General features: G+C 41.8%; 1 protein-coding gene across 8 annotated transcripts in view; it reads left to right on the top strand.

Moving 5' to 3' along the window:
• Positions 1-21,498, top strand: part of TCF20 (transcription factor 20) — a 225,063-nt gene that overhangs the window by 120,733 nt on the left and 82,832 nt on the right. The window contains exon 1 of one of the 8 annotated variants that reach the window (XM_066256610.1): positions 10,521-10,540. The exons of the other annotated variants lie outside the window; for them this stretch is intronic. The gene's annotated coding sequence lies outside the window, so the exon portion shown is untranslated. Of the gene's footprint in view, positions 1-10,520; positions 10,541-21,498 lie in introns of those variants that run through there. 8 annotated transcript variants of the gene reach the window in all.

The following is a 21,498-nucleotide window of genomic DNA, read 5'->3' on the forward strand; positions in this document are numbered from 1 at the left end:
TTTACCTATTAAATGCAGTTTAGATGTCTGTCTGAACATAGTATTTATTTTAACCTTTCCGTGCACATAAGTAAACATTTCAAACTTACAGAACCTATCTTATTGATAAGCCGGCGATGACTTATACTCTGTTCTCCAGTGGCTGCATTTGCTCAGTTGTCTCCTGGTAGGATTCTCCTTCTTTTGCCTGGTCTTCCAGGAGCCAGCTTCTCCATGTTGGGGTTGGATAACCAGTAGGGGGATTGCTGGGTTATAAATGGTAGCTCTATTCTTAGTTTTTTGACGAACCGCCAAACTGTCTTCCATAATGACTGTACCAGTTTACATTACCACCAGCAGTGAATGAGGGTTCCTTTTTCTCCACAGCCTCTCCAACACTTGTTATTACCTGTCTTGTTGATAATAGCTAATCTAACAGGTGTGACGTGGTATCTCATTGAAGTTTTGATTTGCATTTCTCTAGTACAGGAGTCCCCAAACTTTTTACACAGGGGGCCAGTTCACTGTCCCTCAGACTGTTGGAAGGCTGCCACATACAGTGCTCCTCTCACTGACCATGAATGAAAGAGTTGCCCCTGCCAGATGTGTGACGGGGCCGGATAAATGGCCTCAGGGGGCCGCATGTGGCCCGAGGGCTGTAGTTTGGAGAAGGCTGCTCTAGTAGCTAGTGAAGATGAGCATCTTTTCATATATCTATTTGTTTGTATGTCTTCATGGGAGAAGTGTCTGTTCAGGTCCTCTTCCCATTTTTTAATTGGATTGTTTGCTTGTTACTGAGTTTTGTGAGTTCTTTATATATTTTGGATATTAACCCTTTATCAGAGCTGTTGTTTATAAATATCTTCTATTTGGCTGGCTGCCTTTTTGTTTTGTTGTTGGTTTCTTTTGCTGTGCAGAAGTTTTTTCGTTTAATATAGTCTGATTATTTATTTTTGCCTTTACTTCCATTGCATTTGGGGTCAAATTCATAAAATGTTCTCTACAGCCAAGGTCAAGTTTAGTACCTATGTTTTCTTCTATGTAATTTATTGTTTCAGATATTATATTTTGGTCTTTGATCCATTTTGAATTAATTTTTGTGCATGGGGGCAAGATGTAGTCAGGTTTCATTCTTTTGCATGTGGCTTTCCAATTTTCCCAACACCATTTATTCAACAGGCTGTTTTGTCCCTGAGCGGCTGGCTCAGTAGATAGAATGTTGGCCCAGTGTATGGATGTCCCGGGTTAGATTCCTGGTCTGGTCACACAAGAGTAGCAAGCATCTGCCTCTCTTCTCTTCCCTCTTCCCCTTCTTTCCCTCTTCCTCTCTTGCAGCCAGTGGCTCAGTTGGTTTGAGCATCGGCCCCAGACGGGGATTGCGGGGTGGATCCTGATTGGAGCACATGCAAGAGTCTGTCTCACTGTCTCCCTTTCTTTCTCTCTCAAAAACAAAACAAAACAAAAAACCCCAAAAAAACCTTTTTTCCTCCATTGTGTGTTTTTGGCTCCTTTGTCAAAGATTATTTGTCCTTATATATGGCTTTGTTCCTGGGCTTTTGATTGTGTTCTATTGGTCTGTATGTATGTTTTTCTGTCAATACAATGCTATTTTGATTATCATGGCTCAGTAGTGTCATTTGAAGTCAAGTAGTGTGATACCTCAGGCTTCATTCTTTTTTTCTCAGGATTGCTTTGGGTCTTTGGGGTCTTTTATGGTTCCATACAAATCTGGTGATATTTTTTATTGTTTTTTTTTTATTTTTAAATAACATTAGGATTTTAATGGGGATTGCATTATGTTTATATATGCTTTGGGTAATCGGCATTGCTTTAACTATGCTGATTCTTCCAATTCATGTACATGGAATATTTTTCCGTTATGTCTTTTTCAATTTTTTTAAATAATGCTTTGTAATTTTCAATATATAGGTCTTTCATATCCTTTGTTAAGTTTATTCCTAGGTATTTTGTTGTTGCAATTGTAAAAGGAATTTTCTTCAATTCATTTTCTAAAGTTTCATTGTTGGTGTATAGGAAAGCAGTAGATTTTTGTGTATTATTTTGTATCCTTCAACTATAATGTATTTGTTGATTGTTTCTAATAGTTTTTCAATGGGAGTCTGGGGTTTTCTATATACAGGATCATGTTATCTGCAAAAAGTGATACCTTTACTTTTTCTTTGCCAGTATGGATGCCTTTTATTTCTTTTTTTTGCCTGATGGCTCTGGCTAAGACTTTCAATACTTTGTTGAATAAGAATGGGGAGAGTGGGCAGCCTTGTCTTATTCCTGATTTTAGAGGAAAACCTTCAGTTTTTCACCATTTAATGTGATATTGGCTAATGATTTGTTATAGGTATGGCCTTTATTATGTTGAGGAAAACTAGTAAGTATTTAAATATAGGTTTCCTGATTCTTTTTTATTTTTTAAGATTTTATTTATTGATTTTTTAGAGAAAGAGTGAGAAGCGTCAGCCTGGAATGTTGAGGTCACTGGTTAAAAACCCCAGGTGTGCCCAGTCAAGGCACATATGAGAAGCAACTACTATGAGTTGAAGCTTCCTGCTCCTACCCCTCCCCCCCACTTTCTTCTCTCCCCTCTCTCTAAAACCAACAAATTTAAAAATATATATTCCTTTTTTTTTTTAAAGAGGAGGGGAGATAGTGAGACAGACTCCTGTATGCTTCCTGACCAGAATCCACCTAGCAAGCCCATCTGGGGCTAGTTCTCAAATCAGCCGACCTATTTTTAGTGAGGTTGAAGCTCTTGGACCAATCAAGCTATCCTCAGCGCCTGGGGCTGACGCTCAAACTTTTCAAGCAGCTGGCTGCAAGAGGAGAAAAGAGAGGTAACAGGGAAAGGGAGAGAGGTAGAAGCAGATGGTCACTTCTCATCTGTGCCCTGCCTGGAAATCAAACCCAGGACATCCATAGGCCAGGTCAACACTATCCACTGAGCAACCGGCCAGGGCTATAAAAAAATCTTAAAAAAAACCCTCACCTTTTACATTCAATGATAGTTGCTCATGTGAGTTTATTGATGACCAAAGTAATTCCTGAGGCTCATCTTTTTACATTCCAGAGAGAGGGACAGACAGGGACAGATAGACAGGAAAGGAAAGAGATGAGAAACATCAGCTTGTAATTGTAGCACTTTAGTATTATTCATTGATTGCTTCACATACGTGCCTTGACCACGGGGCTCCAGCCAAGCCAGAGACCCCCTGCTCAAGCCAGCAACCATAGGATCATAGACATGGTCCCACACTCCAGTGGGTGACCCTGCGCTCAAGCCGGAAGACCCCCACGCTCAAGCTGGATGACCCCATACGCATGCCAGTGACCTTGGGGTTTCAAACCTGGGTCCTCAGCATCCCAGGTCTATGCTCTATCCGCTATGCCACCACCGGTCAGACTATAGGGTCTTTTTATTTGTTTTCTTTTGTCTTTTGTTTTCAAGTGGAAAGGTCAGTAATCTTTGAAAAGATGCCTATAGATGCATTTAACAAGATCTAACACATTGATTCTCAGTATTTTGGAGTTGTGGTGAATTTGAGGCAACTGTACAAATTGTAGATTGTCAGCTCACCTCCACTCCTCCTAACTCCTGTGCTCTTTCACAGGATTTACTCATCTAGACAATATTTCTCCCATGCCTGCATCCTCAGCCATATGGAGAGGATCCCTTAAACTGTAAAAAGGTCCATTGGCTTTTATCTGGAGTGGACTATACCCATAGAACTCAGTTCTGCCTTTTGCTTCATTTGACAAGTTGACCTATGGTGTTGGTACCTCCAATACAATCCAGCGTAATGCTTTAGTTGACTGCATTTCTCATTGCTTTGTCCAGAAAAGCCAGGGACATGTTAAAATTGATGTGTCCCATCCTATCTCCTTTCTCAGACTTTGGGGCCATGCTTTTGTTTACAATGCGCTATTTGTTTGGACTCTGCTTCTGTTCCTAAGTTCAGGTGCAGTCACTGGCTGTTAAGAGTTCTTTGCATTTTAAACGTGTCTGATGCACTGGCTCCTTTGTCTCCATAATTATGTACATGTAAAGTATATTTTAATATTTTTACGTTCCTTTGTGCTAAACTTAAGTGCTTTCTTCCAAAGGCCAGAGCCTTTGGAAAAGGTGACTAATTTTTTTTTTTTTTTAAGATTGTCCTTTTTATTTATTTATTTTTTACAGAGACAGAAAGAGAGTCAGAGAGAGGGATAGACAGAGACAGACAGGAACAGAGAGATGAGAAGCATCAATCATTAGTTTTTCATTGCGCATTGCAACACCTTAGTTGTTCATTGATTGCCCTCCCATACGTGCCTTGACTGCGGGCCGTCAGCAGACCAAGCAACCCCTTGCTCGAGCCAGTGACCTTGGGCTCAAGCTGGTGAGCTTTTGCTCAAACCAGATGAGCCCTCGCTCAAGCTGGCGACCTCAGGGTCTCGAACCTGGTCAGGGTCTCGAACCTGGGTCTTCTGCATCCCAGTCTGATGCTCTATCCACTGCGCCATTGCCTGGTCAGGCAAAAGGTGACTAATTTTCAAACTCTAAAACACATTTAAAAAAACAGTTAGAGTCCTGGCCGGATAGCTAGGTTGGTTAGAGCATCATCCTGAAGTGGAAGATGCCAGTTCAATTCCCAGTCAGGGCACATACAGGAGTAGATGAACTTTCCTGTCTGTCTTTCTCTCTCCCTACCTCCCTCCCTCTTGCTAAGATCAATAAGTAAAAAATTGTTTTTAAATGTTCTGGGAATAGATCATAGTGATGGTTGTAGACATTTGTGAATATACTAAAACCCCACTGAAATCTACACTTCAGAAGATTAAATTTTTTTTAACTTTTTGATTCACATTGTTTACATTTTTAAGTAGTAAGTACATAATTTTATTAATCAGAAATAGTGATTTGTGGCAGAGACACTGACATGCCAGCCTCTCCGTGGGTGTCGGTGAGAGGTGAGGCTCAGAGCAGGGAACGAGGGAGGGGTTAACCCACGCATGGCCAACATACGGCCCGCGGGTTGTATCCGGCCACATAATGAGTTTATGCGGCCCATGATTAAATTTTTAATATTCTCCGCTACTTTAAAAATCTCAGCTACTCAATAGCGAAGTGTCTTTAATTATTGGAGATAGAAATATTTAAGAAGATAGTGATACGCGGAAAAGAATTCTGCGTGTGACTACTGTAGAGTTAACTTCCAATAATTGGTCGAATGGATTCGCGATACTTCTTTATTTTTTTAAAAAATTTCATTATAAAGATTTACAATTTTTGTACTCATCTGTACTCGATATGAACTGTTTGATGTTTAGCGGCGATGTGAAACCCACATTCTTTTTTTTTTTTTTTTTTTTTTTTTTTACAGAGACAGAGAGAGGGATAGATAGGGGCAGACTGACTGACAGGAAAGGAGAGAGATGAGAGGCATCAATCATTAGTTTTTTGTTGTGACACCTTAGTTGTTCATTGATTGCTTTTTCATATGTGCCTTGACCATGGGGCTACAGCCGGCTGAGTAACCCCTTGCTCAAATCAAGCCAGCGACCTTGGGTCCAAGCTGGTGAGCTTTGCTCAAACCAGATGAGCTCGCGCTCAAGCTGGCAACCTCAGGGTCTTGAACCTGGGTACTCTGCATCCCAGTCGATGCTCTGTCTACTGCACCACCACCTGGTCAGGTGAAACGCACATTCTTTTAGACAGAGTTTGCCAGGGCGCACCCAAGGTCAAACAGTTCGTTATTTTTGTGGTCAAGTGTGCTGAATCAAGTGGCATTGTAGCATAGACAGTAGCTGCAGTTTAACTGAAAACGTGTCCAGGCTGTTTGTAAAATAAAATAATTGTTTTATTTGCGATATAACCCCTTCAAGATCATTCTATTAATTAAATATTGTTTCAATTGATTGCGATAACAGTTTGGATATTTATACTGTATGTAATTATATTTTTATTAAAAAATATTTTTATTAAAATAATATTGTATATTAAATTTTTTTCACTCACATTCATAAGCAAATTACATAATAAAATTTTGTTTACTTAAATGAATCATTTTTGTATTTAACATTTTTAAATTTTAATATTTCATCTGGCCCGTGAAAAAAGTTTTCTTTCTAATCTGGCCCAGGAGCTAAAACTGTTGGCCACGCCTGGGTTAACCTATTCTTGGGATTAACTCTCCTCACAGATGAAAACTGAGTTTCCATCTGTCATCTTTGCTTTTGTCAGAAAGAGAATTTATATCATCAGCCTAACTCTCCGAGCATTTGAATGAATAGTAGTGGGAGACAAAGTCCCACCCTGTGGGGCAAATGTAGGGGTAAGTACCTCTTGGGTGATGCTGACCATGTTGTGCTCTAGAGAGTCAGGGAAGGCAGGATTTGCACTAGCCTTGGAAGATGAGTGGTATATAAGCGAGGCTAATCTTACTCAGGCAGAGGACCAGCAAGGACAAAGGAAAGACTGCAAAAGGTACATGCCAGGGTCACTGGGGAATGCCCCAGAGCACAGCTAAGACCAAGGGAGGTGAAGGGCACATTCTTCATTGGACCTTGGTTTAAGAGAGCTCTCTGGAGTTTTTATTTATTTATTTATTTATTTATTTATTTATTTATTTATTTATTTCAGAGACAGAATGAGAGAGAGTCAGAGGGATAGACAGGGACAGACAGAGAGGAATGGAGAGATGAGAAGCATCAATTCTTTGTTGTGGTTCCTTAGCTGTTCATTGTTTTTTTTCTCATGTGTATCTTGCTGTTCATTGCTTTTTTTCTCATATGTGCCTTGACCGTGGGCCTTCAGCAGACCAAGTAACCCCTTGCTTGAGCCAGAGACCTTGGGTCCAAGCTGGTGAGCTTTGCTCAAACAGATGAGCCCACGCTCAAGCAGGTGACTTTGGGGTCTTGAGCCTGGGTCTTCCACATCCCGGTTCGATGCTCTATCCACTGCGCCACCACCTGGTCTGGCGGACCTGGGTTTAATCCCAGCATCCCTTCCTCTCTGACTTGCAGTGTAACCTTATGAGAGTTACTTAAACTTCCCCATCTGCAGAATGGCGAATAACTACATCATAGACTAGTTCAGATTAAATGAGATTATATTGCCTGGCACACAGTGTCAGCACTCAATAAAAATAGCTGCCATTATTAAATTCCGTTTCTTATTTAAAAGTTAACGTGTTTATTAAACCAGTTCCTAGAGGATGACTGTCCCCTGCAGCAGCCCCACCCCAGAGACAGCTGTTGTCAACAGTTTGGTGAATGTCTCATTAATTTCATCTTTGTACACCTGTGTTTTTTGTATTTGTTTTGATTATCACTGCTCTGGCTTTCGGGTGTTCGGGAGGCAGGGAAAGGGAAGGCTGTGTGGCATGCCAGAAGCTGAGACTAAGCTGAATTAGGAACCAGTGAAGGTTTTGGAGGTCAGGGGTGTGTTGCTCAGGTGTGTTTCAGTAAGGGTACAGAAATGTAAGTTGGATTAGGGGAAAGTGAATAAATTGGGGGGAAAGAGTATACGCTTGGCTGTTAGAGCTCCATGCAAACGTGAGAGACCTTTGTTCATGCCTTTGGCAATGTACAGCCTAGGTGCGGAGCTGAGGCACTCACATGCAGTAGAGAAGTGAGGATAAGGCAGGGACCAGGCATTGGGTAGTGGTGTGTGGACAAGAAATGCTGCAGTTATGAAGGCAAAGTGGGATCCCTGAGCTGAGCGTTCCCTGAAGTGACATCAGATTGAGCCAGGTCTTCAAGAATGACAGAGATTTGGGAAACATTTTTGGGAGTGGCAAGGCACAAATCAAGAGGTAGGAGTACAGGTGTTGAGTGTACTGTCTGGTCAGAGTGGTGGATTTGGGTTGGTTAGTGGCAAGCAGTATGGTTAGAAAGGAAAGCTGCCAGTGCCTTCGCCAGACCTGTTCCGCATTCTCCTCATGGCCCTGACCTCAGTGAGTTGCTGCATCTCTGCTTCTAGAGGGTGAGCCTTTCCAGGGCAGAACAGGGTCTTCGTCATCCCTGTGTCCATGATACAGAGTATTTGCTGTGTATGGAGATTATAGACTGGTCGTCCTGCTGCCCCCTCAAACTCAGGATCTAAAGTAAAATCCTCATTTCATTTCTGTCCCCTCCAACTTTCATTCTGCTCTCAGCCACCAGGCCTCAAGAGAGGTCACCTTCCCCTGTGTTCCTCTGGCACTGTGAGCTGACCTCTCCATTCCAGAATTATTTTTGTACACCTGTTAGACCCTCACCAGCATGTCTGGTGTCCAGCATGTTACACACTCAGTTCTGGGAACGCCATGTTGCCTTTCATCCGTCCTCATTAGTTCTTTCTTCCCTTCACTCTCCTTTTCTGGATGGTCTTCTTCCCAGCCTGTGTTGGAGTGCTTTATGCATTAATGCTACACATAACCTAGACCAGTGACTTTAAACCTTTTTTTTACCAAACATACTCTATACTCATATATGCGCATAGACACTCAGAGAACTTTCACAGAAAGTTCTTGTACTTTATCTTACTATGAGCCATGGACTCTGTTATTTTCCATTATGTTCTATTTCATTTTTTTGAAGTCCTGTTCATGACCCACTGAATTGATTTTGCAACCTTCAGTTTTTAAAACTGCTCTGGGTGATCTCATCCTCTCCTTCAGCTTTAAATACTATTTCTGTGCTGATGACCTTCCCACTTATATCTCCATCCCCACTTTTCCCGTGAGGTCCAGGCATGCCAGCCATCTCCCTAACATCTCCACTTGGATGTCCACTAGGAATCACAGAGTTAACATGTCCAGCCAACCACTCTTGATTCTTCCCGCCTGTTTAACGTCTGCCTCATCCCCTCTCCATAAGTGGCACTGTGTTCAATGTTGCTCATTAAGGGACAGGGCTGGAGCACAAGCTCCTCAGCCCACTGCCTGGGCTCAGACCTGATGCTGCCATCTGACAAGCATGGAGGTCTTGGGCAGTTACTAAACCACTCTATTCCCCATTTTAATAAAGTGGGGTTGTCTGCTATGGCTTTCTCATGGGACTGTTATGAAAATTGGGTGAATTTTTACTTGTAAAGGAAATAGAGCAGTGGCTGGCACATGGCTGGTGCTCAGCTAGTGTTGGCTGCTGCTGTTTGTCATCGTGTTGTCCGTCATATCCACTTCTGATCCATTAGCGATTTCCTTTGGCTCTAACTTCAAAACATGTCCTTTATTTGACTGCATATCACCACCTTCATCAACACCACATTCATCTATGCAGCCAACATCCCTTACCCAGATGCCCAAAATAGCTTCTTAACTAACTCCCTGCTTCTTCTGCCCTTTCCACTCCCACATTCTGTTTTCCACAAAACAGCAAGAGTGGCCATTTGAGAATTGAAACCAGAATATGCCACTCTCTACCTCAAAACCTTCTAAAGCCTTCTAATAAAATCTGAAAGTCTTAGGTGGCTTACTGGGCCCTTCATCAGTACTTCTCAAGTTGTGCATGTAACTCATTGGTACACTTGTTAACATGCAGACTCTGTATCTCCAGCAAGCACGCAGATGTGGTGCTGCTGCTCTGTGGACCCCACGATAGTGAGGCCTGTATGCTCAAGACCCCTTTCTCTGGCTGCATCTCCCTCTGCTTTTCCTGCAGATGGGACAAAATGGGTCTTTGTCACATTGGCCACTTTGTTTCTTTCACCACTTATTCCTGCCTCTGGCCTTCACATAAATCTTTGCATGGTCTAGTCCAGGCATGGCCAACGTATGGCCTGTGGGCTGACTCCGGCCATGTAATGAGTTTATGCGGCCTGCAATTTAATTTTTAATATTCTCTGCTACTTTAAAATCTCAGCTACTCAGAAGCGGAAGCATCTTTGATTATCAGAGATAGAGATATTTAAGAAGAAAGTGATAGGCGGAAAAGAATTCCGCTTGTGACTAATGTAGAGTTAACTTCCAATAATTGGTCGAATGGATTTGCGATACTTCTTTATTTTTAAAAAAATTCCATTATAAAGATTTACAATTTTTGTAAATTTTTTTAAAAATTCCATTATAAAGATTTACTCATCTGTACTCGATATGAACTGTTTAGCGGTGATGTGAAACCCACATTCTTTTAGGAGTTTGCCTGTGCACACCCAAGGTCAAACAGTTCGTTATTTTTGTGGTCAAGTGTGCTGAATCAAGTGGCACTGTAGCATAGACAATAGCTGCAGTTGATAACTGAAAACGTGTCCAGGCTGTTTGTAAAACGAAATAATTGTTTTATTTGTGATATAACCCCTTCAAGCTCATTTTATTAATTAAATATTGTTTCAATTGATTGTGATACAGTTTGGCTATTTTTACGGTATATAATCATATTTTTATTAAAGTAATATTGTATATTAAAATTTTTTCACTCACATTTATTTGTAAACAAATTACATAATAAAATTTTGTTTACTTAAACAAATTGTTTTTGTATTTAACCTTTTTCAATTTTTTTTTTTTTTTTTTACAGAGGCAGATAGACAGGGACAGACAGACAGGAACGGAGAGAGATGAGAAGCATCAATCATCACTTTCTCATTGTGCGTTGCGACTTCTTAGTTGTTCATTGATTGCTTTCTCACATGTGCCTTGACCATGGGCCTTCAGCAGACCGAGTAACCCTCTGCTGGAGCCAGCGACCTTGGGTCCAAGCTGGTGAGCTCTTTGCTCAAGCCAGATGAGCCCGCGCTCAAGCTGGCGATCTCGGGGTCTCGAACCTGGGTCCTTCCGCATCCCAGTCCGACGCTCTATCCACTGCGCCACCACCTGGTCAGGCAACCTTTTTTAATTTTAATATTTCATCCAGCCCGTTAAAAATGTTTTCTTTCTAATCTGGCCCGGGGGCAAAAACTGTTGGCCACACCTGGTCTAGTCTCAGTTGAGTGTTGTCTGCTCATGTATCAGCTCCTCAAAGAGGCTGGCCTTGACATCCTGTTTAGATCCCACCCTTTCCTTACACTCTTATATCTGTTCCCTAGTCTTCTTGTTTCTTAACTCCTTGTATATATTTATTTGTTAATTTTTTTGTCTATTTGAATGCTGTTTTCATGTACAGGTGGAACATTGTGATGCTTGTTCATAGTTGTAGCCCGACAAACCTAGAAGCAGTGCCTGGAATATAATATTTGCTCAAATGTGTATAAATGTTATATGGGCTCCTTGAGGACAGGCACCTTCCTTCTTTTTGCTTTCTGGGTGTTTGTCCTGAATCCACACTCTGGTCCTCTCCTACTCCCTCCATCCTTATAGCTTTAGTTCTCAGTGGTTGTTAGCAGTTGTATGCAAAACTGTTTTGCAAGGGGCTTTTCTTAATTTCCCTTTAAAAAAATTTTTTTATATAAGTCACACGTGGCTATAATCTTTAAAAAAATCAAACAAAAAGTTTTCTGCCTGACCAAGTGGTGGTGCAGTAGATAGAGCGTTGGACTGGGATGCAGAGGACCCAGGTTCAAACCTGGAGGTCGCCAGCTTGAGTGCAGGGTTGCTGGCTTGAAGCCCAAGGTTTTTGGCTTGAGCAAGGGGTCACTCGGTCTGCTGTAGTCCCCTGGTCAAGGCACATATGTGAAAGCAACCAATGAAGAACTAAGGTGCTGCAATGAAGACTTGATGCTTCTCATCTTTCTCCCTTTCTATCTGTCTGTCCCTATCCGTCCCTCTCTCTGTCACAAAAAAAAAATAAAGTTTTCCCTCCCCTAGTTAATGTTTTGGTATGTATCCTTACCAGCCATTTTTTGAACTTACTCATTTTTTGCAATTTAAGAAAAGAATAAGTTTCTTCCAGTGTCAGGAGAAGTCTTGACAAACTAGTGCAGTGTACCGTTGGCCCTTTTAAGGGCAAACTCCAGGGGCATTTCTGTTCTACAGCTGGGAAAACAGAGGCTGAGGGAAGTGAGTAAGATCTCACCAGCAGTAGACTGCAAAACCCAGCTTAGAGCCTGACTTTGGGACAGAGTCCCTGCCTACCCTTGCCACGGCTCTGTGCTGCCAGCAGCTGTGGGAACAGGGATGGGAGTGACGGGCTCACTGGAAGAAGGCTCCCAAAGAAGGGGTATTTGAGCAGGTCTTTGCAGAAGAGTCTGGGTTAATTAGTGGTGCTAGTGGGCAGGGCACTAGCATTCCAGACATAGATGGCAGCTTGGGCAAAGACCGACCTGGAGGTCTGAAGCACATTTGGGCAACGGAGAAAAGTTTGGTGTCATTGGAGTTGGAGGAGTGAAGTGAGGTCATGGGAGGCGAAGCTGGAAATTCTGTTGGTGTCAGAACCTGAAGGATCTTGAATTCCATGCTATAAACTCTGTATATTTTCTCAAATTGGGTAAATGAGGAACCAGAAATTTGTTTATTTACAAAATACATCAAACATACAGAAAAGCACAGACACTAATGATTCCTACATACTTACTCATCACTCAGATTTAACAGATGTCACCGTTGAAGCCTCCCAAGTCCCTCAGTTCCCCCCTCTACTGGACCCATGCTCCCAACGCTGAGTTTTTCATGCACAGCAGTTTTCCCGTATCTGTAGGTTTGCCTTTTCAGTTTCAGTTACCTGTGGTCAACCACTGTCCAAAAATATTAAATGCAAAATTTCAAAAATAATCAATTCATAAGTTTTAAATTACATAACATCTTGAGCCATCCCACTCCTTCCCATCTGGGATATGAATCATTCTTTGTCCAGTGTGTCTACACTGGACACACTGCACTCCTTTTGATCACTTAGTAGCATCTCAGTTATCAAATCGACTCTCTTGGTGTCATAGTGCTGTGTTACTCAGTAGTGGCCCTAGAGCACCAGAGCAGTTATACTGGCGAGTCAGATATGCCAAAGACAAGCTGGAAAGTGCTTCCTTTAAGGAAAATGTTGAGTACAGTACTAGAAATTTTGATAAAGAATTCACATTGACATATCTTTTATTACAGTATAATGTTATAATTGCTCTATTTTATTATTGTTGTAAATCTCTTACTGTGTCTAATTTATAAATTAAACTTTATGTATATAAGAAACAATGTATGCAGGGTTTGGTACTTCTGGTGAGTTCATTCGTCCACTTGGGGGTCTTGGAATGTATCCCCTGTGAATGAGTTGGGACTACTATATATTATTTCTAAAATGTATCTATCTTTATACATCTAGAACAAGAACTAATTTGGAAAAAATCCATTGTTAAATTATTTAATATGGTAAAGAAAAGAAAAATGTGGTCCTGAAAAATCACAAGTACCTCCTCAGGCTGGTTTGACTTATCTCCATGAGGCTGACAACATATCATGGCTCTCGCACACAGTGAAGTGTATTACGGGCTTATCCCTTGTACTTTGCCCCTTGGAAAATCAGTCATTTTTCCAAGAAGGTCAAGTTCCATTTACTGAGAAATGGAATTTAGCAACTCAAAATTTAATGTCAGCTAGGGTCCTTAGGATTATTAGTGTTTTCCAAGATTACCATGCCTGATGTGTGTGTGTGTGTGTGTATGTGTAGCTTTTCAATTCACCTGGAGTTTCTTGTTATGGATATTGTGAGATACCCATACGATATCTTACACGATTATTTTTCTACAAGAAAGGTAGCATGTTATCCCAATATCCTTTATTTTAATTATAGTTTAGAAAAAGTTATGATACATGGTAGAGCAGGTATCTCCTCATTTTTTAATAGTTTTCCACATTTTCTTGTCTAGCTTTACACATTTTCTTTAGCTGACCATTAGAATTCATTTATTAAAACATAATCAGGGGGTGCTCCACAGGGGCAGTGATTGGTCCCATGGCCAGTGGGGTGAAGGATAAGGCTACAAAGTTGGCGAGATTGTTACATTGAGCAAGCCAAGTAAATTAAGCGAATATGTAAGTATATACTGATGATAATGGGAGATGGGTTTCTACCTGAGGAGGGAATTACAAACACGGAAAGGTGGAAGGTTAGAAGGAACCCTGAAGGTGTTGGGTTGGAGTTGGAGGTATCGAGATGAATTCATGGTTCTTTCGCATGTATTCACCGTAGATAGAGAGGTGGTTATAGGCATGGCTGTTTATGTATGTACGACATCCTGGTAACAGTGAATAATCCTAGCACCTACTCTGTTTCCAAGTACAAATATTGGTCGACTTAACGACCATTCAACTTTACGACCACAAGTTGCTAGCCACGACTACTCTGCGCCTGGCAGCGCAAGTGTTGCCCAGCTGGACATACGACAGTGCAGACCAGCTTCCAGCTTCCAGCAGCAATACGATCTCCGCATGCACCATTTGAACTGTTATCCCAGACTTGGTGCAGCAATTTGTGTTTTGTGTCTTGGATATTTTTCATCAAACCCCTCCCAAGATGTCTACCAAGAGGAAATTGTCTTTGCAAATATTAAACCAGTTGTACTGGTAATGCAGTGTTTTACTTTAAACCTGCCAAATGTGCCCTGGCCGGTAGGCTCAGTGGTAGAGCGTCAGCCTAGCGTGCAGAGGACCCGGGTTCGATTCCCGGCCAGGGCACACAGGAGAAGCGCCCATTTGCTTCTCCACCCCTCCGCCGCGCTTTCCTCTCTGTCTCTCTCTTCCCCTCCCGCAGCCAAGGCTCCATTGGAGCAAAGATGGCCCGGGCGCTGGGGATGGCTCTGTGGCCTCTGCCTCAGGCGCTAGAGTGGCTCTGGTCGCAACATGGCGACGCCCAGGATGGGCAGAGCATCGCCCCCTGGTGGGCAGAGCCTCGCCCCATGGTGGGCGTGCCGGGTGGATCCCAGTTGGGCGCATGCGGGAGTCTGACTGTCTCTCCCTGTTTCCAGCTTCAGAAAAATGAAAGAAGAAAAAAAAAACCTACCAAATGTAAAAATAAGAAACAAAATGGTGTAGAAATGATACAAATGGCATAAAATAAAGAAAATTATGATATATAACAATAATAAAAGAATTATGATAAAATATGACAAAGATTTTTATAACACCATTTCACAGTACTATACATATAGCCTACTCAACTTACAACCAAATCGTGTTACGACTGGCCTGTGGGAACCAATCATAGCCGTAAGTCGAGCACTAGCTATATTGTCATCCATTAAAAGGAATCCGGTATCTTTGGCGAAATGACTGTTCTAGGGGTTGTGGTGGTAAAGTATACAAGATGAACCTGGAACATCTTGTGCCAGAAAATAAGGGAATACTCAAACAATGGAACATGTAAATGGATATACAAGATCCAGTTTCAAGAGGTTCCCACTGGCCAATTCTGGAACAGTCTGAGCATCAAATGAATGAATGAATGAATGAACGAATGAATGAATGAGGAGAGAAAGTTCTGCTTGCTAATGATGGCTAGAGACTCACCATCAGGCAGCCATCATGGAGGTGGTTGATTCACATCGGAGTCATCAACTGGTGTACATTTGACAAAGAACAAGATATTGGCATAATCTTAGTATTATATTTCTCCCACAAGATACTTACCAGTTACACAGTAAGGCAGTAACTTGACAGTGGAGAAACCTGGCAGAGATGAGCTTGACCAGGTGGCCATGGTTGACATCACCAGTGGAGGAGGGATGGCTCCCCATCATTTCTCTGACTTGACACACTCAAAGGAGCCCAGCTTCACATCTCTGGTATTGCTGCCAGGAAGGCAGACCCTGAATCTGGACATACAGGTTGAAGGCCATCCTACAGAATGAAAGGGCTGTGCTTTCAGGAACATGGAAGTTAGGAAAACACCAAGGACTATCCCAGATTGACAAGACACTAGTGAGATACGGCAACTTGTGTTCCTAGATGGGATTCTGGGCCAAGAGAGGAAAAGGAAGCATTGTTGGGACACTTCATCAAATTTGAATGGCATCTGAAAGTTGGATTGGTGATATCCTATGAATGTTGAATACCTGATATGGAAGGTTGTATGCTAGTTATAGAAGAATATCCTGTTTTTGGAAATACACATTGGAGTCTTTAAGAGTGATGAAGCTTCAGGTCTTCAGCTTGTTCTTGAGACATCAAGGAAAAGCTAGTAGGTATACACATAGGTAACAAGTGCAGGTGATGTGAAACATTGTCAGCTGGGGAATCTTGAAGGGGCATGTAAGTACTGTGCTATTCTTGTACTTCTCTGTACATTTGAAATAATTTCAGAATAACGTTAATGCCCAATTGAGATTTTAAATGGAACTCTTAGTTTTATAAACTGATCTGTGGAGGCTTGACATTTATGATACTGAGTCTTTTTGTCTAGATATGTCATATATTCTTTTGGCTTGAGCTTATATTTCTGTTTTGAGCTCTTCTTTTGGTAAAGTTTATAATTTCCATCATAGAGCTTTTTGCCCAGTTCTGCTTTGGATTAGTCCTCTGGTATCTTTTTAATTTTGTTGCTATTATAAAATGAAACACTTTTTGCCTGTAAGTGGCAACACTAATTACATTCTGTGATTTTTCTCTGCAAAGATTTAGAAATCATGTACTCATAAAACCTTTAAATGAGGGGGGAAATTCAATAACATCTTAGAAGCTCAGGCTCAACAGTTAGGGAAAACCCACAGGGAGCCTAGGCTGGCCCTAGAGATAACCTCACATACACACACACTTCACCTGCCCCTTTCCAAGAAGTGTTGGCCATCTTGCCACAGATTGGTCATCTAAATTGAAATTGGTATGCCCCTGTGACATAGCCATCAAGTGGGGAAGGGGCCCAGGCCACTGTGGTCTGGCTGAGAGAGGATTAGGCATTTCCATACAGTTACAGAAAGAAGCATGTGTTTGATAGGGTGCTGCCGCAGCCTCCTGGCTGTTTGAGATGATGTCTAAAAATAGGCCTGCCCGCTGTGGGGTGGATCTCAGCTGTTTTTAGGCCTGATTCTGAAAAATAACTTAGAGGTGGTGATTTCTGTGCACACTCACTTGGGCAATAAATACGGTGCGTGTGGTGTTGGCGCCGGGTTTCCTGGAGCAGAGAGTGTTCCTGGCATGTACCTCTCTCCCTGACTTGCCTCTGGACTGTGGGGTCTCCTGGGCCTTCCTTTCTTTCCCTTAGGCAGGGAACTGCTTTTTTGTCAGTAGGGGCAGATAAAGCAAAGATTTTTAAGATGAGAGTGAAGGATATTTTTTTTAAATGAGCTTAATAAAATTCTGAAGTGATTATTTTCCACATAAGCATTAATATAAGTAGAAAAGGAACAAAATGCACCCACGATCCTGCCACACTGAATAATCAAAAAGTTTACATTTTTCCATGTTATTGTTTTTGGCCTGGACCAAACAAATACTTAATTTCTGGATAGTTGTAACTGTAGCATAGGTATGAGTTTATATGCTACTTTTCTTTACCTGACTGTACATAATGAGCATTTTCCCAGGTGCCAGAATTTTTATAATTATTTTCAATGAGTATATGCTATTTTGTTGAGTGGACTTGCCGTAATTTGCTTAATCTCTTTTAAATGATAAATAATTAGGTTCTTGCTAGTCTTTTTGTATAGATATCACTGGAGTGCATATGTTGGTACTTTGATTTCTGTTTGATTGTTTTAAGATTTGGCTAGGATAAAAATCTAGTAAATAGAATTACTGAGTCAAAAGATACTACTATTTTTATAGTCATACACCACATAACAAAGTTTCAGTCAGTAGCGGGCGGCATAGACAGCAGTGGCACCATAAAATATTATGGAGCCGGTTTCTCTGCTTCAGGTGGAATTAATTTTTCTTTCCCTGTCGGGAGCAGTATCTATGGGCTTGGCAACAGATCACCTCTCACTCATGGCTCCTCAGTTCTCTATTCACGGATGACATCCAGTCAGCCAGCCTCTGACCTGGTTCAGCACGGAGGAACCTGTCCTCCCACTGCTGCAAGGTCAGAGGGCCCTATAGCCTTCCCAGACCTAGCTTGATGGTCTTCAGAGTACATTGCTACAAATCCTTTGTTTAAGACCTACCTTAACAAGTACTGAGTGCCACTGTCCCTTTATTAAAAGCTTTCTATGGTAGTATAGAGCCAGTCTGTCCCTGTACTTTAGAAATATTTTCAGGTTGTAATGATGGAAAGCTTAGATAAGTTTTATTTCTTCCAATTCAATGCCAGAAAGAGCCCTTTGTTGCAGATGGGGGTCAATGGAACCAAAAACAAATTTTCACAGTCAAACTATTAGTCCTCAGTTCTACAGCCTCTCCACATTAAACATTCTCTCTCTTTTTTAAATTTTTTATGAATACCACAAAGATTCTTAATCTGACACTGCTCCAGCATGCAGTAGCCAAAGCCACATTGCTGTAACAATCCCCTATGTTCCTTTATCTCTTCATCCTGATTTCCTATTCCCATTATGCGCGGGCCACCTTTCACTCCCTCCTGCCAGTCACTCTGGTAGTGGTCTGCACCTTATCCAGCAGGTTTCCCCAGGTATTCCCAGTCAGTCCAGTGCACATCTCTGTTTGTGGAACAGTGTTGACAGTTTCAGTGTTCTATTTATGACTGTGTCTGAAGGAAGCAGGGGGAAGGCTTATGGGGCAGTGTTTATAAGTCCATAGTAGTACATGGTGATGTCCTAGGCCTACACACTCACTCACTGACTCACCCAGAGCTTCCAGTCCTGCAAGCTCCATTCATGGGAAGTACCTAGTACAGGTGTACCATCTTTTACCTTTTATAGTATATCTTTTCCGTACTTTTCTATGTTTAGATACATAGATACATATCACTGTGTTAGTTGCCTATAGTATTCTGTGTAGTAACATGCTGAACAGGTTTGTAGTCTAGGAGCAGCAATAGGCTCCTAGGTGTGTAATAGGTTATACCACGTAGGTTTGTGTAAGTGCACTCTGTGATGTGCACTTCAACAAAACTGCCTAAGGCCCCATTTCTCAGAGCAGATCCCCACCATTAAGCAATGAACAACTGTGTTACCAAATTGCTTTTTCAAAGATCTGTAATAATAATTTATGCTGCTTTTGTTATTATTTATACCAGCTTCACCTTAACCTCTAATTTGGGGAGAAATTTTAACAGTTATAAATTCGTGCCCCTGTGTTTTTTGGTTTTTTGCCAGTACATATGTGATTGTGGGTGACGGTGGATATTTTCTATAGCTTGCATGACTAATATAAGTTTTGACCCTCGGAAACCGAATTTTTAGATCTTTAGTGTCTTGGTGAGTTTCTTTTCTTTTAGATCACTGATTCGCAAATTCTGACTGAATTGGTTCCTTAAGCTGCTTTCTGGGCTCCCAAGCCAGGGAGCAAATCGGCACCATCAACACATCACCTTATTCTAGGCCTAATTATACTGAGACATTTTTCAGTCACTGAGAAAAGTCTAGCCTCTGCCCATCTGTAAACAGGACATAGAATTTAAAATGTCAGGTCAAATCACTGGGCAAATCTTTGTGCTTGATTTACTTTCAAAGACCCCATGTTTGCACACACCTAAAGAAAAAAATGTAGATAGATCCAAGTACAAGCAGTCAACTCAATTCTAGCAAGTATTAAGATACTTTCTAACCTGCTACCCAGTTTGCGAGTGTCTTGCTGCTAGTTCAAGGAAGGCTTCTGCCAGAAGTAAGACCTGGTTCTGTATCCTGTCCACAACTTACTGTGTTTCACTTGTTTAACTTCTGAGCCTCAGTTTACAAAAAGGAGCACCAATATTTCTTGTGTATTATGGTGGAGATTAAGTATGGTATAATATGGTAAAGGTTAAGTACATTTATTTATGTAAAGCACCTGGTACAGTGTGGCATGTGTTAAGACATGCAGTAAGTAGGCGATGGCTGCAGTTACTCTTGAGCTGACATGGCTGTTTGTCAGGATTTTTAAAGACCTGGGTTTGGGTGCTCCTTGCTTTATTTGCAGTGCATTGAAAGAACATGGGTTTTAGAACCAAAAGAATTTGAGTTACAGAGTATCAGCTCCGGTTTATCCTAGAAGAGTGACTTTGGACAAATTTTATAATTTGGTTTTTTTCTCATTCATAAGTTGAAATCTTTGTAAAACCACACAGTGCCTGACACACAGAATAAGTGGAAGTTATTACGTCAGTGGCCATACCTTAGATCAGGGGTCCCCAAACTTTTTACACAGGGGGCCAGTTCACTGTCCCTCAGACCATTGGAGGGCCGGACTATAAAAAAAACTATGAACAGCCTGACCTGTGGTGGCGCAGTGGGATAAAGCGTCAACCTGGAACACTGAGGTTGCCGGTTCGAAACCTTGGGCTTGCCTAGTCAAGGCACATATGGGAGTTGATGCTTCCTGCTCCTCCCCCTTCTCTCTCTCTCCCTCTCTCTCTCTCTCTCCCCCCTCTCTCTAAAAATCAATAAATAAAAATTAAAAAAAAAAATCTTTAAAAAAAAAAAAAAAACTATGAACAAATCCCTATGCACACTGCACATATCTTATTTTAAAGTAAAAAAACAAAACGGGAACAAATATAACATTTAAAATAAAGAACAAGTAAATTTAAATCAACAAACTGACCAGTATTTCAATGGGAACTATGCTCCTCTCACTGACCACCAATGAAAGGTGCCCCTTCCGGAAGTGCGGTGGGAGCCGGATAAATGGCCTCAGGGGGCCACATGTGGCCCGCGGGTGGTAGTTTGGGGACCCCTGCCTTAGATACTGATTAAAGGCACATTCACTTCAGTTAAGTTTGTTTTTACTAAGGGGAGAAAAGCCAGCAAAGTCTCTTCTTTTAGACTTTCTCGAGAAGATCACATTTCAAGAGCTCTTAAGAACCATATGACTTGACATGGTAGGAAGGAATCTACAGACCTAGGGATGTTCCAGAGAAGGCCTCACAATGAGAGTGGGGCGAAGGCAGAGAGGGGAACGAGCAGGTTTGTTGGAGAGGGTGGAAGAGCAGAAATTAGGTTGGAAGGATGCCAGAGGGCTTCAAAGTATCGGGGGAGGGCAATACTGTCAAAACAGCAAGCGAAGAAACGCTGTTCCAGGTGGTTGGTACTAGGAAAGAGAACTTCTGAAGGTGGTACTTTACTCCCAGAAAGATGAAAATGTCAATGACAGGGCTAGAGAGGTAAAAGGCAAATACAGGAAATGGAGAAGTAGCAGGATTAGAGAATATCTTACATGCAGAAAGTCAATCATCAGTTTTTTTGTTGCGACACCTTAGTTGTTCATTGATTGCTTTCTCATATGTGCCTTGATTGCGGGCCTTCAGCAGACGGAGTAACCCCTTGCTCGAGCCAGCGACCTTGGGTCCAAGCTGGTGAGCTTTTTGCTCAAACCAGGTGAGCCCGCGCTCAAGCTGGTGACCTTGGGGTCTCGAACCTGGGTCCTCCGCATCCCAATCCGATGCTCTATCCACTGCGCCACCGCCTGGTCAGGCGTGTTTTTTCTTGAGGGTGGTAAGTTGGGTTAGTCAAGGAAAGAACTACATTTTTTGTCATTGAAATTGAATTGGTAACTGCCCAGTAGAAATTATTCCAACGACAAGTGACACTGCTCAGAATTTTTGTGTGCAGAAATGACTGTTCTATCTCTCCATAACCACCTAAAGAAGGCT

This window comes from Saccopteryx bilineata, chromosome 1, assembly GCF_036850765.1.
Source record: "Saccopteryx bilineata isolate mSacBil1 chromosome 1, mSacBil1_pri_phased_curated, whole genome shotgun sequence".
NCBI classification, from domain to species: Eukaryota; Metazoa; Chordata; class Mammalia; order Chiroptera; family Emballonuridae; genus Saccopteryx; species Saccopteryx bilineata.